Here is a 14618-nt window from a genome sequence, read left to right as displayed (position 1 = left end):
AGGCGGGGCGGGAAGGGGCGGGAAAAGGAGGAGGCTGGAGGAGAGGGGCGGGGCTTGAGGGGCGAAAAGCGCGAGGAGGCTGGAAGGGGCGGGGCCTGGCTGTGCGTGAGGCGGGGCGGTGAGGGGCGGGAAGGGAGGAGGCTGGAGGGGCGGGGCGGGGCTTGAGGGGCGGAACAGCCCGAGGAGGCTGGAAGGGGAGGGGTGGGGCGGGGCGCTGAGTCACAGATCCGCCAGCCCGCTCGCCTGGGGGCGTCGGTGACAGCGGGCCGGGACAGTCGGCCGCCGCTGCCTGCTGCGCGAAGGGACCGCCGGGCAACACAGAACAGGTCAGGGCCAGACCGGGCCGGGTCGGGCAGGGCCGAGCCGGGGCGGGCGGGCGGCCCTGGCGTCGTTGTGCGGGGCGGCGGGCAGCGGGGACCGGTCCAGAGGGACGCCCCGCGGCCGGGCCTGCGCAGCCCCTTTCGCGCCTCGCGCTCCGCAGTGCACCGCCGGCTGGGCCGCCGCGGCCGAGGAGCTGGAGAGGCGGCCGGAGGGCGCGGGCGTGGGCTTTTGAAGGGTGTCAAGCCCGGAGCTGTTCTCCTGCACCGCCCTGCCACTCGGCGAGGAGGCGGAATCCGCGAGCTGGAGAAAGAACTCTGCGTTAGCCCAGCCCCCGTCACGTTACAGATGTGCCCTGGTTCTGTGTCAGGGAGTCGGGGATGAATGGTTTCCCAAGCAAGAGAGGACCTGTTCGGCTGGAGATGCCGCTTTGGTTATGGTCGTTTTGCAGGTATCCTCGGACGTTTGCCTCGCTGCCACAGGTGCTGATGTCCTCCAAGCGTGGACATCTCAAGGATGATAGGCCATGGTCTGGTACAGATTAGGAGCTGGAAAAGAGTGCTTGGAGTATAGAGTTATGTTCTAATTACAAAGCCAAACCCAACTTTCAGCGCAATCTCATCCTTTACTGTCGCACTTATACAGAACTTACTCTGTAATATTGCTAACTTGCCTTTAGGCTTGTGCTTTTGCAGCGATCTGAGCACTCTAATGTAGAAGCACGCTTTTCATAATTAGTGATGCCACGCTATATGGCAAGCTAGCGGTAACTCTAGCCTGGGTTATACTGTCCCTGTGTCCATAACTGAGCTACTATGAGTTAGTAACTGACCGGGGGTGAGTAGGACTGGCTAATCTGTAGTAGGATTTCGCAAGCCTGATGAACCCAACAGCAGACAGGTGTGATCTCTAGGAGTCAGTACAGTACAGCTGCCTTTATTACTCACAGCATACATAAATTAAGGTGATGAATAAATTAGTCCCGCTACCCAGTTTTCTCTACAGTATTGAATAATAAGGGATCTCAGAGTCTGCCTTCCTCGTCTACAGTTCTCTAGTTCTTACATTAACTTGTAACATTACTCATTATGACAAAAAAGTTTTAAGAAAAGGTTTTGTTTCAATCCCCGGTTCCGAAAAAAAAAAAAAAAAAGAAAGAAAAGGTTTTGTAATTGGTACATGTTTGCAATACATCTTAATTCCTTTTTTCACCCCCCTTTTCCTTCCCTGTCTGTTCCACACCCTTTCCCTTATTTCTTTCCTTTTTTTTTTTTTTTTTTTTTTTTTGAGGCAAGGGTTCACTGTAATACTGTTCAGAGTGGCCTTGAACTTGCTTTGTCGCCCAGGCTGGCCTTGAACTGTAAGTGACCCTCCTGCTTCAGCCTCCTGAATGCTGGGTCAATGGACCACTCTATCCATTTCTTGATCCCTTCCTTTTTAGTTTTGCTTTTGTTACATGTTTAAGCATGTAAACATTTACATTTTTTCTATAAGAAAGAAAATTTTTAAAAAATTCTGCATGATGTATAGCGTATCTCCAAATTCATTATTCACAGCTTTCCCAGTCACCTTATCTGTATGGGGCTAAAATAAGTAAAATACAGTTTTTAGGTTCCTGGAGTTCTATGTTCAGTTCATTTGAATTCAAAGACTGGGAATGGGATCTGTGCTGGGTGCCGATAACTTTTGCAATATGCCAAGAACACTGTGATTCAGAAATGTGATAAGATGACTTTTAGACAGCATGCACTGTGTCACAGTGTATTTTTGGCAAAGATATGATAATAATCTGTGTAGATGCTTTCCGGGTATGTATGAGGTATTTGTCCTGCAGCGGCACAGCAGGGCCTTCCCCTCTCATTTTCATCCGCACTGGCTTCTTTCCTGAAAATCCCCTTCCTCCTGAGCGCCCCTTTCCCAGCAGAGGCTGCTCCCATTCCTCCTCCATCCTTGTGAGGCAGAGGCTCTTTCAAAAGCACTGATGGAGCGTACACTGATCTTTTCCTAGAGAACAAGGTAAACCTTAGTTCTAGCGTTCCCATTTATGATGTCCTGAAAACTAAGGAGAGATGTTCGCTTTTGCTATGTAGTCAGATTCCATGAGGCTCTGGTTCTGAAGAAATTAAGTGGACAAGGTTTTTGATCTTTATCTTCTCTGAAAACCACAATATAGGAAGCCTCCAGCGACAGTCAATTTATTACCTCTGCCACAGAAGGAAGCCCTTCCTGCATGGTACACAGTGAAACTTCAAATTTATTATTACTCCCAACTTTCTGGATCCTTTTTAATGTATGTTGGGCTAAAATAAGTGAAAAGTGGTATTTCAGACTGCAGATACTTTAGTCTTAAATTTGGGAAGTTTGTGGGTGTGAGGGGATGGGTGGTGGTGTTAACGATTGGACTCAGGGCCAATGAATGCTAGGCAAAGGTACTACCCTGAGCTGAACCCCTTGAGACCATGTCTTGTTAAATTCTGCACTTTGGGTTTGAAATTGCAGTCCTCCTGCCTCAGTCTCCCAAGGAGCTGGGATCACAGACATGTGCCGCCATAACCTTTGGGGATTTTTTAAAATGATAAAACAAATTAAGATATCAAAGGAGGCTTGTGTGCCTACTGGCAGGTATATGATTTATTTTCTAAGTTTATTATTTTGTCATTTAAATTTTTTTTTCCTAGGGGCAAGGGGGATAGCTCAGTGGAAAACGCAAGGTCCTGAGTTCAATCCCTGGTACCACCAAAAAAATAAATAAAATAATTTTTTTTCTGTCACTTAAAAAAAATTCTATTTGTGATACATAATAGATACATTCATCCTGATGAGTTGATATATCTTAATCTTTTCCTTCTCTTTCTCTCTCTTCCATTTTCCCTCATAGCTAGACCCTCTTCATATTTCCAGAGTCTATTTCCCTTTCCTATTCCCTATCTTTTCTCTTTTTTTTTTTTTTTTCCTATCTTTTCTTTTGCTCTTTAAATTATATGTAGTTTGGGTTTCTCATATAAGAGCAACCACGTGATACTTAGCCTATGTCTGATTTATTTCACTTAGCATTATGGACTCAGAGCGCATCCATTTTCCAAATAAATGTCTCAAATTTACGACAGAGTAGTAATCTGTTGTGTCTAAACGCTATATTCTCTTTTTTTAATTTTTTTATTTTTTTTTAGAATTTTTTTTTATTATTATTATTTATTTATGTGTGTGTGTGTGTGGCCAGCTCACCCACCAGGGGGCGGGGCTGGCTGGCATGTGGTGCTGGGGGATTGAACCGCGGTCCCTGTGCTTTGCTAAGCTTGTTCTAAGTAGGTGCTTTAGACCACTGAGCCATCTCACCAGCCCCTAAACGCTGTATTCTCTTTGTGCTTTCATCTGCTGATGGGCAAGTCGCCTGCTTCCAAGAGTCATGCTGCTACAACATGGCAATGTGTGTACCACTGCAGCGTGACGCCTTCACTTGTTTTGTGAAGACAGCTGGAAGAGGATAGCCTGGTCCGATAGAGCTTCAAGTTTTCCTTTTTGAGGAATTTCTATACTCGTTTCTGTAGCTGTTACACTAGTTTACATTCCCAACAAGAGTGTAGAAAGATTCTTTTTTTCTCTTGCGGCCTCATCAACTTTTGTCATTATTTGATTTCTTGATGAGAACCCTTTCTGGAGTAAGATAGAATCTCAGTGCTGTTTTAATTTACATTTTTCAGGTAGCCAGAGATGTTGGACATTTTTTCATGTACTTATTGGCCATTTGTGCTTTTTCTGAGAAGTGTCTGTTCACTTCAGTTGCTGAGTTTTTGATTTGGTCTTTTATTTTGGGATGTGTAGTTGTTTTGAGTTTTTTATATAGTCTAAGTATTAGTCCTCTGAGCAATAGCTGGAGAAAAATAATTTTCATTCTGTAGGTTATCTCTTTACTCTTGGTTCTTTCCTTTCTTGTGCAGAAGTTTTTTAATTTGATGTGATCCTATTTGTTGATTCTTGATGTTATTTCATACATGATTAAGGTTCTGTTCAGAAAGCCTTTGGCTATGCCTATGCTTTCAAGAGTTTTACCCAAATTACCCTATCACTTTCGAAATCAGGTAATGTGTTACTTACAGCATAGAATTATTCTAAGGTTACCTACTGCCCGGGGTGTGGTGGCACATATCTGTAATACCAGCACTTGGGAGTTGAGTCAGGAGGATCACGTGGATTTGAGGTCAGCCTAGAATCTCTTCTGAAATTCTCAAATATACATTTTTTTTTTTTTTTTTTTGCTCAACAATCCTTAAAATTCACTGAGAATACCTTTGAAAATTGTCACATCAATTAATATAGAATAGTTTATTATGCTTGGGCCAGGAGAACAGCTGAATAAACTAATTTGAATACTGGATAAATTTGTCTTATAATTAGGAGTTAATTATGAGAACCTTGGTAGGAAAGGCAGAAGGGCCTGGTATAGCACCCATGAAAGCAGATCACAGAGCAGCTGTGTAATGTGTTGAGCACACCAAGGTGTTTGCTTTGGGTTAGGTACTTTATCTTAATGCTAAAAGAAAGTAATCATGGGACGTTATAGAGACATACAGGAGTCATAGTATGTTATTTCATATTCGGATTTGCAGGTCTTTTCTTCTGGCTGAAGTATATGACCACCAGGCTGGGGGAATAGCTTAGTGGCGTAAGTGCCTGCCTGGCAAGCACAAGGTTTTGAGTTTGATCCCTGGTGCCAGAAAAAAATTAAATTAAAAAATGAAGTATATGACCACCAAACACTGACAGACAACCCAGGGCAAGTGGTGTCGTACTAACAATCAGAAGTCTGGCAGATGGATTTTGGTGAATCATGCATTCACCACACACTTTTGAGCACCCAGATGCCCCAGACACTGTCATGGGTTCTGGGAATGCAGTTGTGAGTAAATCAGACCGAACTTTCATGAAGTAGATGTGCTAGTGTGGCAGAGGTGTAAAATACGTAGATAGATAGAATTGCTGATTATCATAATGCTATGGAAACTCTAAAACAATGTAAGTAGGAAAGGATGCATTTTTATATACGGTCAGGGCGGCCTTTCCTGAGATGAAGGAATTGAGGGAGCGAGCAGGAGGTAGAGGATGGACAAGTGCCAAGCCCTGACACACAGATGCGTGGCACAGTCACAGTGGACTGGCAGCAGTGACAGATGGTAGAGTGGGAAGGGGCACGTTGGTGTAGGCCGCCGCAAGGCTTTTGGCCTTGCCGGTGAGTAAGGGGGAAGCCATCGGAGGGTTCTGAACAGAGAAACTCCTAGTGGCGTGTATTTAGAAAGGGTTCAAAATAGACAGGGGCAAGCAAGGGCAACACCAGGGAGATCCTCCTTTTTAGATTAGCTGTGCACCCCTGGACCAGAATTCTCTGGGCCTTTGTTTTCTCATCTGTGGAATAATAGAGTCCTCTCTAGCGCTAGAATTTTTATATTCCAAGTTGTGTGGACTGTTTGTGCAGGGAGGCAAGACGTTCTGAAAGCAGATGCTTCAAATGACCCGAGAACCCCTGAGCTGGGTCACCCCAAATCAGAAGGTGGTCAGGTCCTTAGTTTGGTTATCATTGCTGGAGAGAGAGAAACGCGGCTCCATAAGTGTTCTCTGCTGAGTCCTTTCATCCCCTGCTGATCGCTGCATTTCTCTTCCTGCTTGAAAAGGGATGAAAAGCTGTTACTCATCAACAGAGTTGGCAATGAGAATAACTTTTGTTGTTAGGAAAACTGGGAACTTTTGGAAAGGAAACAATCTGAATTTTGTGTTTATCAGATAGGTCATTTGAATTCTTTTATAGCATGCAAAGAACCTAAAAAGATTTAGCTTTTAATTCTCTTACCCTGTTCCCACTCACATCAGGCCTGGTAGTTGTTCCTTCCAATGCATTTCGTGTGTGTGTGTATGTGTGTGTGTGTGTGTATCTTACAAGGTGGATGTGTTGGTTTTACATACATGTATTTTACTTTATAATGTTAGTTTTCTTCTTTTTTTCCTAAGTACTATTTTTAAGATTAATGGCTGTTGCTCTGTGTGTAGCTGATTATTTGCTTCTGAACAGGGCATCATACTCTGGTTTTTATTTACTCGCTGTCTGGGTAATGGGTGGATGCTTAAGTTAACCTTACTCCTCAACAGTACAAATACTGCTTCAGTATATATATTCATATGTCTTCTTATAAGTTGTACAGTGTTTCATTCATTTATCATTTTCTTTTTTTTTTTTTAATGTTTGAGACAGGGTCTAACTATGCAATTCAAGTTGTCCTTGAACTTACTTTGTAGCCCAGGCTGGCCTTGAACTCACAACAATCCTCCTGTCTCAGCCTCCTGAGTGCTGGGATTACAGTCATGTGCCACAATGCCTGTTGTATAGTATTTCTGTGGGATACTTAGAAGAGCACTACAGATTACAGGATTGAGTGGACAAAATTTGACTAAAAAGTGCTCTGTTCATCTCTACAACTGCCATACCAGTCTTTGTCCCTTGGGAAGTGTTAAAAGGTTCTGGTGTCCTCGGTCCCAACACTCAGCTTTGTCCAACTTTCCATTTTTTCTAATCTCCTACATACAAAGTGATATCTTATCATTTTAGTTTGTATTTCTTTATCACTAATGGTTTTGAGCCTCACCTGGATCCTCGGCTTTTTCTGTACATGGCTTATTCCTGCCTTTGCCATTTTGTGTTGGAATGATAATCATTTTGTTGTTGCATTGACTTGTGCAGAACTGACTTCATAATGTGCATATTGATTGCTTGGCACATTTGACTTTGCAGATGTCTTCTCCCTTGGTCATCTGTGACTTATCTTGCTAGCAAGAAAAGTCTTAATTTCAATGTAATTCAGTAAGTTCTTTGACTTACAGTTTGTGCTTTTGCAGTTTTGCTTAAGAAACCTTGCTCAATTCCTGTGTTAGATCTATTGACTTCAGTCCATCCAGGGTCTGTATTTACATGAGGTTCTGGTCCCTCGCCAGTCCCATTCTTACCCACTTAGGGTGCGAGTTTTCCTAATAACATCTCATCCTCTGTTGAGTGTGATGCTCCTTTCTCAGCTGTGACATCTGTGTGTGTGTGTGTGTGTGTGTGTGTGTGTGTGTGTGTGTGTGTAAGCCTCTGGTTTGTTCCATTAGTCTGTCTGCTCTTGCTCAATTTTCTATTGCTCTGATTTTATTACAGTAACATTGTAGTTATGTCATACTGACTGGCACAGCAAGTTATTCATCTCAAAGTTTACTTGGCTCTTCCTGGACCAAATTTTATTTTTCCATGTTCCTTTTAGAGTTTGCTTATTAAGTTACTAAAAATTATATTTTTCAGGAGTTTTTATTAGGATTATATCAAAGTTATGAATTATGTGAGGGAAGTTTCACATTTTTTGATGGTAGCAAAGTCCATCTAAGACCATATAATAGACCTTTCCATTTATTCTGCTTATGCTTTTACATTTTCAAAACTTGGAGATAATTTAAAACTAACAGAAAAATTCGAAGACTAGTAAGTACAAAGAGCTCTTTGTCCAGAATCACCAAATGTTAACATTTTGCCTTACTTACTTTGTTACCTCCTCTCTGTGTCTCTGTGCATGTTCTTCCCTCTGGACCTTTTGAGTTGGTTGTAGACGTCAGTATTTACCTCTAAATACTCTATCAGCCTTCTCCCGCCCCCACTTTTGTTTGTTTGGTCTTTCTGAGATAGGATCTCACTATGCAGCTCAGGCTGGCTTGAACTCCCTTTGTAGCCCAGGCTGGCGTTGAACTTGTAGCGATCCTTCGGCCTCAGCTTCTGCAGTGCTAGGATTAAGGGCCTGTGCTGCCATGCCTGGTTCTGTCACATCCTTTTAAAGGCCTTTTCTAGAATTTTAAAGTTTTCTCCCGAAGGATCTAGGAGGGTATTCTTTTTTTTTTTTTTTTGGGGGGGGGGGTACTGGGGATTGAACTCAGGACCCTGCACTTGCCAGGCAAGTGCTTATTCTACTGAGCTATCTCCCCAGGCCCTAGGAGGGTATTCTTGCTTTAATTCATTTCAGAATACTTCATAAATGTGTTAGTATTATTAATCGTGTTTCTTTTTGTCATTATTTTCTATTTGGTTATTAGTAGTTTAAGAGAAATAGTATTTATTATTTTTTAATGTATTTAGTGCAGTGTCTACAGGGTGTCCCTGCACAGATCGGACTCATAGTGGTCCTCCTGTTTGCAGCCTCCCAAGCGCTGGGATTATAGGAATGCACCACCACGCCCAGGCTCAGTAGCCATCTCATAGTATTTATTATTATAAATTGATCTTATATCTAAGAGCCAGGCTTCCCTGTCTTATTAATAAGCTATTATGTTGATTTTTGTGTTTTCCAAGTAGAAACAGTGAGAGTTTTATTGCTGCATTCTCATCTGTTTTACTTTTCTTCTTGCTGAGACAAAATACCCAACACACACGAGTTAAAGGAGATTTATTTAGCTCGCAGTTTGTAGAAGTTCAATCCATTATTGACTGGCGCATCTCAGGGAGGCAACAGTTTATAGCAGACAGAAAGTAGCAAACAACAAGGGACCTTAACAGCACCTTCCTGCCTCCTTTATCTTATCCATTTAGGGCAGGTACCACTCACACCCTTAATCCTAGTGCCCTTGCTCTGAGCATGGCACCATGACTCAATTCCAGTGTCCCACACTCCAGATCCAGCCACCTCTGAAAAAGCCCCGCCCACGACATCCTGAGACGTTAGGGGGACATCTAGACACAGGCCATAACACCATTTTTATGCCTTTTATTTATTTTTCTTTCCCTACACAGTAGCCAGGAGTGTGTTAAAACAGTTACTTTGCAAGTCTTGTTTATTCTCAAGTGTAAGAGAATGAGTCTGAGGATTTCCTTTTTCATATGGCATTTGTTTTAGGTTCTTATGTAACTTTTATCAAGTTAAAGTATTTTCCTCTATTGAGAATTTCTATCACAAATAAATGTTAAGCCTTATTGAATATTTTTTTTCAGCATTTAACCACCAGTGTGTAAAATGATATTAATCAGGTTGCAAGGGAAAATCCTAATCCTATGATGACATTGTTCCAAACAGAAACTAAGAGTCTTCCATACTCCTGTGCCCTGCCTGTATCACCTAAGATTCTGATATAAGCCTATTTGATGATTAAGTCAGCTTCTTCCTGTGCTGATAAGAGGCAGAATTTAAATAGCTGGTGTGAAGAAGGAAAGAGACATGTTCACCGTCCTAGCTGTAGTTGTCAGCATGATTGTAAATATAAGATATGTGAAATTACAGTTTTGTGTACTTGGTGTCTCTACGCCAGGTGTGAGTCTCAAGCAGGAGCATCCCAAGGTACAGAGAGGGGACAGAGCAGGCGGGGCCCGGGCCTGTCTTGGACAGTGGGTGCCGCTGTGGTGTGGGGCAGTTGACTCCCATGGCCAGGCCCTTTTTCTTTTGAAACCAGCTGTTCTTTCCTAATTATAAAAAGTATACCTTCTCATTGTGGAAGTTTTGCAAAATATAGGAAAGCAAATCTATAGTCCTGTTTTTTGGCGCCAGCTTTTGTTAAAGTGTTGGGGCTGGGGAGATGGCTCAATGGAATAAGCACTTTCCTAGCAAATGCAAGGGTCTGAGTTCAATCCCTGGTTCCACCAAAAAAAAAAAAAAAAAAAAATAGTGTTACTTTCTCTGGTTGTTTTTGGGCCTGAAGGAACTATACTCAAGATTGCACTCTGTAATCTTGTATTACCCCTCCTTTTTCAAAGTTGGGCCAACTGTTCTTGGTTATCTTACTGTGATTGGACCTTTAGGGACGGGCACAATAAGAAAGATGCGATTAGCTTGCAGGAATGGGGACAACTCACTGATTACTTGGAACAGGCCAGGCCTGAGGGAGCCACTGTGCGCAGCTGGTCCTTATCAGCAGTAGTCTGGATCCCAGCAGACCAAAGACTGCGTGGGGTGCAGAGAGGAGGAGGAGGAGACTCGCTGGTGCCCTGTGCTTCCTTTCAGGCCCCCAGCTTCGCCTTGCCTTCCTCAGACCACAACTTTCTTTCATCCTTTAGAAAATAAGTAGAATAAAGAAAACGGTGATTTACATTCCTTTCATTTTCACATAAACACCAGCGTATTTGGGGTTTTTTCCCACTTATTTATTTATTTTCCATAATTTTATTAGGAAACAAATAGCAGTGAGACAGTTTCAAATCAAATTGGTAGGACAGTTCCAATAATTAACACAGTGCATACTCTCTTCCTAGTGGTTATTTGCTGTACACAATGCGGACTTGATGTCCTATTTACAAACACTATTAGAACAAATCCCTCTATTCATTAAGAGAATGTAACTATATATCTATCCTAACCACTTTGAATCACAGATACAAAATGGACATTCATCTGTGGACTACTGGACTCTTAGAATATTTTGCTGAGTTAACACACCTATAATATTCAAATGACAGAACGTATTTGTTCTGTTTCTCTAATCACCTTTTGCTACTGTGGGGTGTGTTGAGGGCCTGAGGCCATAAATAGCGGGACCAGACAGAATTCCTAAATTAACATTCCTATCAGTGAGAAAGTTCAGTCTCCACCCCACAGCGCTCCTTCCTTCCTCTCCATCCCTTTGCCCTGCTGGGCTCCCCCTCTTTTTTCCCCAACACGCTGCCACTTTCTAAAATGCAGTTATTTGCCTTCCCAGTCACCCCACGAGAAAGTTCTCCGAGGGCAGGAATCCGTGTGTGTTCGCTGATCGTTTCCGGTCACCTCCAGCGTGCCTGAAGCCTCGTGTGCCCTCCCATGTGAAGCCCTATCATGCATCCATCTGTCAAGAGGCAGCTTAGGATCTATTGCTGGGAACCCCAAGGGAGAGATGAGGAAAGAAAGCTCTGTGGGCCTCCTTTCCACATGGAGTTGGTGCAGTGAGCTTGTGGAGTCCCCATTTCCTCTGGGACAGTGTGAGCGAGCCAGAGCTACATCTCTTCTACCCCTGCGGGAGATGACTGACACACAGTAGGCGCAGGGCCAAAAGCACAGCAGTCGAGCTCACGTCCAGCCTCCAGCCAGCCGTGGGTTCTGGGCCGGCCCGCACTCAGCATTGTTTGCATGAGGTGACTCTCCTAGCGTAGACGTGCGTGCTCCATCAGCGGAAAATGCTGCAGTGGACGTGCCGAAGGCCCCAGCCGCACACCCGGCCTCCCTGTTCTAGTTTTTTCTTCCCTCCCCTCCCCAGCAATGTGGATACTTTTTGCCTTCTCTGTTGTTTCTGAACAATAAACATTCAGGATCTGGTTGAGAGTGGTTATGATGAGTGTTCATGCCTAATATATCTGGTCACTTTATTCTGAAGGCCTCAAATTATATGAAGAGTCCTCTATAGAGCACTTTTTTAAAAAGCTCCACAAGTACGTCTGTTTTCAAGGCTAGCAGCACAGGCACAGTCTTTCCAGTGGAGCTCTCAGATGACTGAAAAATCATTTTCATTTCACTCCACTGTCGAACACTTGCTGTTTTAACCCAGCATCTCCCCCAGATCTTAAATTCTGTTGCCTGCCCTCACATCTCGTCCAAATCTACTTATATATTTTGATTTACGTCTATGTTCCTACTTTCTACTTCAAACAGAATTCTCACTTTCTTAAAATAGTAATGATAGCAATAAGTGTACTATTAATTCTAGCTATCAAGGTCTGTTCTTTCCATTTTACTGGGTTTCACTAATTTCAATTTCAAGTGAAAGTAAAGGTAGGGCCGGGGAGATGGCTCAGTAGAATAAGTGCTTGCCTGGCAAGCTCAAGGGCCTGAGTTTAATCCCCGGCTCCAAAGAGAAAGAAAGTAAAGGATTATATAACAACAGCAACAATATAATAACAACTGCCCATATGTTGGGCAGTTCTCATACCGAATGTGTTGTCTCATTTAATTATCATTATTATTATTTGTCTTTTTCTCACTATGCAAATCTCACTGTGCAGTTTAGGCTGGCCTTGAACTCACTTTGTAGCCCAGGGTGGCCTCCAACAGTGATCCTCCTGTCTCAGCTTTCAGGTGTTGGGATTACAAGGCATGAGCCACCATGCCTGGCTGTCTCATTTAATTTTGAAAATAATTTTACGGGGAAGATGCTGTGATAACCCTCACTTTACATGTGAAGAAACTCGGTGGCAAGCTCTAAATTTGTAACGCTGTTCCCTCGTAGGACTGCTCCTTAGACTCGTGTCTATTTGACCTCCAAGTCTCCTGCTTGGAAACAGTGAGCCCAAGGCAGATGCGCACCCGAAGTCAGGGAGTGATTGCTGCAGCCCGCCGGTCACAGGGGTTGTCCTTTTTGATCACTGGCAGTGTCAGGTGTGGGAGGGCAGGAGGAATTCACCGGCGCCAGAGCTGCTCCAGGGTCTCCCGTCTGGGTTTTGCACTGTTAGCCCCACACAGGAGAGTAAAGAACATCTGTATATCTAATGCTCAACTTGTAAATCCAGGACTTAGATTTATAAAACTGAGTTGATTTCTACATTCTGCTTCCCCTTGCTGTTTTGATCTATAATTTACAAAACAAATGCCCTTTCACTTATATGTGACACTAATACCGTCACAGTCACCTTTAAATAAAAAAAAAAAAAGAGTAATTCTTTAACACAGGACCCAAGTCTGACTCTGGGAAGCTGAGCTAGGAGGATTACCAGTTCAAGATCAGCATGGGCAATTTAATATGGCTTAGTGAGATCCTGTTCCAAAATATAGGTAGATAGATAGACAGACAGACAGACAGATAGGTAGAGCTGGGGATGTAGCTCAGTATGAAGGTTCAGTTCCCACCACTGCTAAGATCAAGTCATGTCAATGTTCATAATTTCTTGTTTAAATTATTTTTAAAAATCATTTTTAAGCCAGGATCCAAGAAAAGTACATATATTGCGCTTAGTTAATATGTTGTTAGCTGGCATTTAAGTTGTAAGTTTCTTTTTAAAATTTGAATTTTGACTTAGTATTTATTTGTTGAAGAAAGTGTTCTTTTGTTTTGTAGTTTTCCACATTCTGGATTTTTTATAAGGGCTTTTAACATATCTTCTGGGCTGTCTCTCTATTGAGTTAGTTTGTTTTCTAATATAGGTGGCTGTAGTTTGGTGTTGCCCTCCTGTCATTTCCAAAGAGTTTTCAAGAATGCTCTGGGTGTCAGAGAATTACTTTATCCATCACATTTAAAAATATGTGCCTTGGGAGGAATTTTAAAGTTCCATTTCCCAGAACATTTTTACGTTCCCTAGAGCAAGAGGAGAGATTTGAGAAGACGCCCTCTGGTTTTCTTCTTTTAGACAATGCCTGTTGCTTTAAGGATTTCTGGGGCTTGGTGCCAGAACCTCCTTGAGATATTATTGTCTTACAGTTTAGACCTACTTATCAGGAGATGAGAATCCCCAGGGTCAGGTAAGAGGAGCGCGAATTTACATTGGAAGCAGACTGCCCATGCCTGCTGCAGTCCTGAATTCTTGAGCCCCTAGAAGTTGCGATAATAAAACTCTGTTTTGCTGCTGTCTAGATGCCGCATGGCAATTACAATATCAGGAAGAAATTCAATTTTGTTTCAGTTTCTGCCTTTACCAGCTAATCAACTGCAATTGTTCTACAGGGTAGTAAACTAATATTAAAGTAAAAAGAATGAAAATTGTTGAGGTCTGAAACTGTGTTTGTATTATTTGCTTAATGACTTGAAGGTGATAAGAGAGATTTATCTGTGTATGTAGGCAGGATGGTTTATTTCATCTTCTTTTTTCAATTGTTTTTCCTTCTTCTCTTCTTAATTTCTTATACATTTCTTTCTTTTTTTCTTTCTTCCAATTTTACATGCATATATCTGGTAATATGAATAACTGGTAAGAAGACAACACTATGTATTACAACAAATACTGTGAAATTCATATTACTTTGTGAAGTGAAATTCTGCATCACTTGTAATTTTTTCTGTTTTAATTCTAATTTGTACTCTCTTTTAAAAATTTTTAAAAGAATAATATACTCACTGTCAGTATTTTCATATAATTTTATCAATTTATTTTAATTTAGTGCTTTATTAGTATTATTTGTTTGCAATACATAATAATTGCACTTACCTTGTGTCTTTGGGAAATATGTATCATATTTCAATCATTTATTCCCCCCACCCTTTTCTTTCTCCTTCTTCCCATCTCTACAGTCTGCCTTCATGTTTCATCTACTTTTAAAGCCAAATGATTAACTAAAAATCTAACATAGAGACATTCAATGAGTTCATTGTAACTCTAGTTTTCGCTCTATAAATAAATATTATTTATTTATTTA

The 14618-nt window shown here is 42.1% G+C and overlaps 1 protein-coding gene across 1 annotated transcript in view; it reads left to right on the top strand.

The window, feature by feature from the left end:
* Positions 1 to 254: 254 nt before the first annotated feature.
* Positions 255 to 14618, top strand: part of Dnmbp (dynamin binding protein) — a 124300-nt gene continuing 109936 nt past the window's right edge. The window contains exon 1 of the mRNA XM_004625544.2: positions 255 to 326. The gene's annotated coding sequence lies outside the window, so the exon portion shown is untranslated. The remainder of the gene's footprint in view (positions 327 to 14618) is intronic.

The sequence above is a fragment of the Octodon degus genome, unplaced genomic scaffold (genome assembly GCF_000260255.1).
Source record: "Octodon degus isolate 3935 unplaced genomic scaffold, OctDeg1.0 scaffold00010, whole genome shotgun sequence".
NCBI classification, from domain to species: Eukaryota; Metazoa; Chordata; class Mammalia; order Rodentia; family Octodontidae; genus Octodon; species Octodon degus.
Note: the sequence above shows the minus strand (reverse complement) of the source record. Positions and strands in the feature narration are given on the sequence as shown.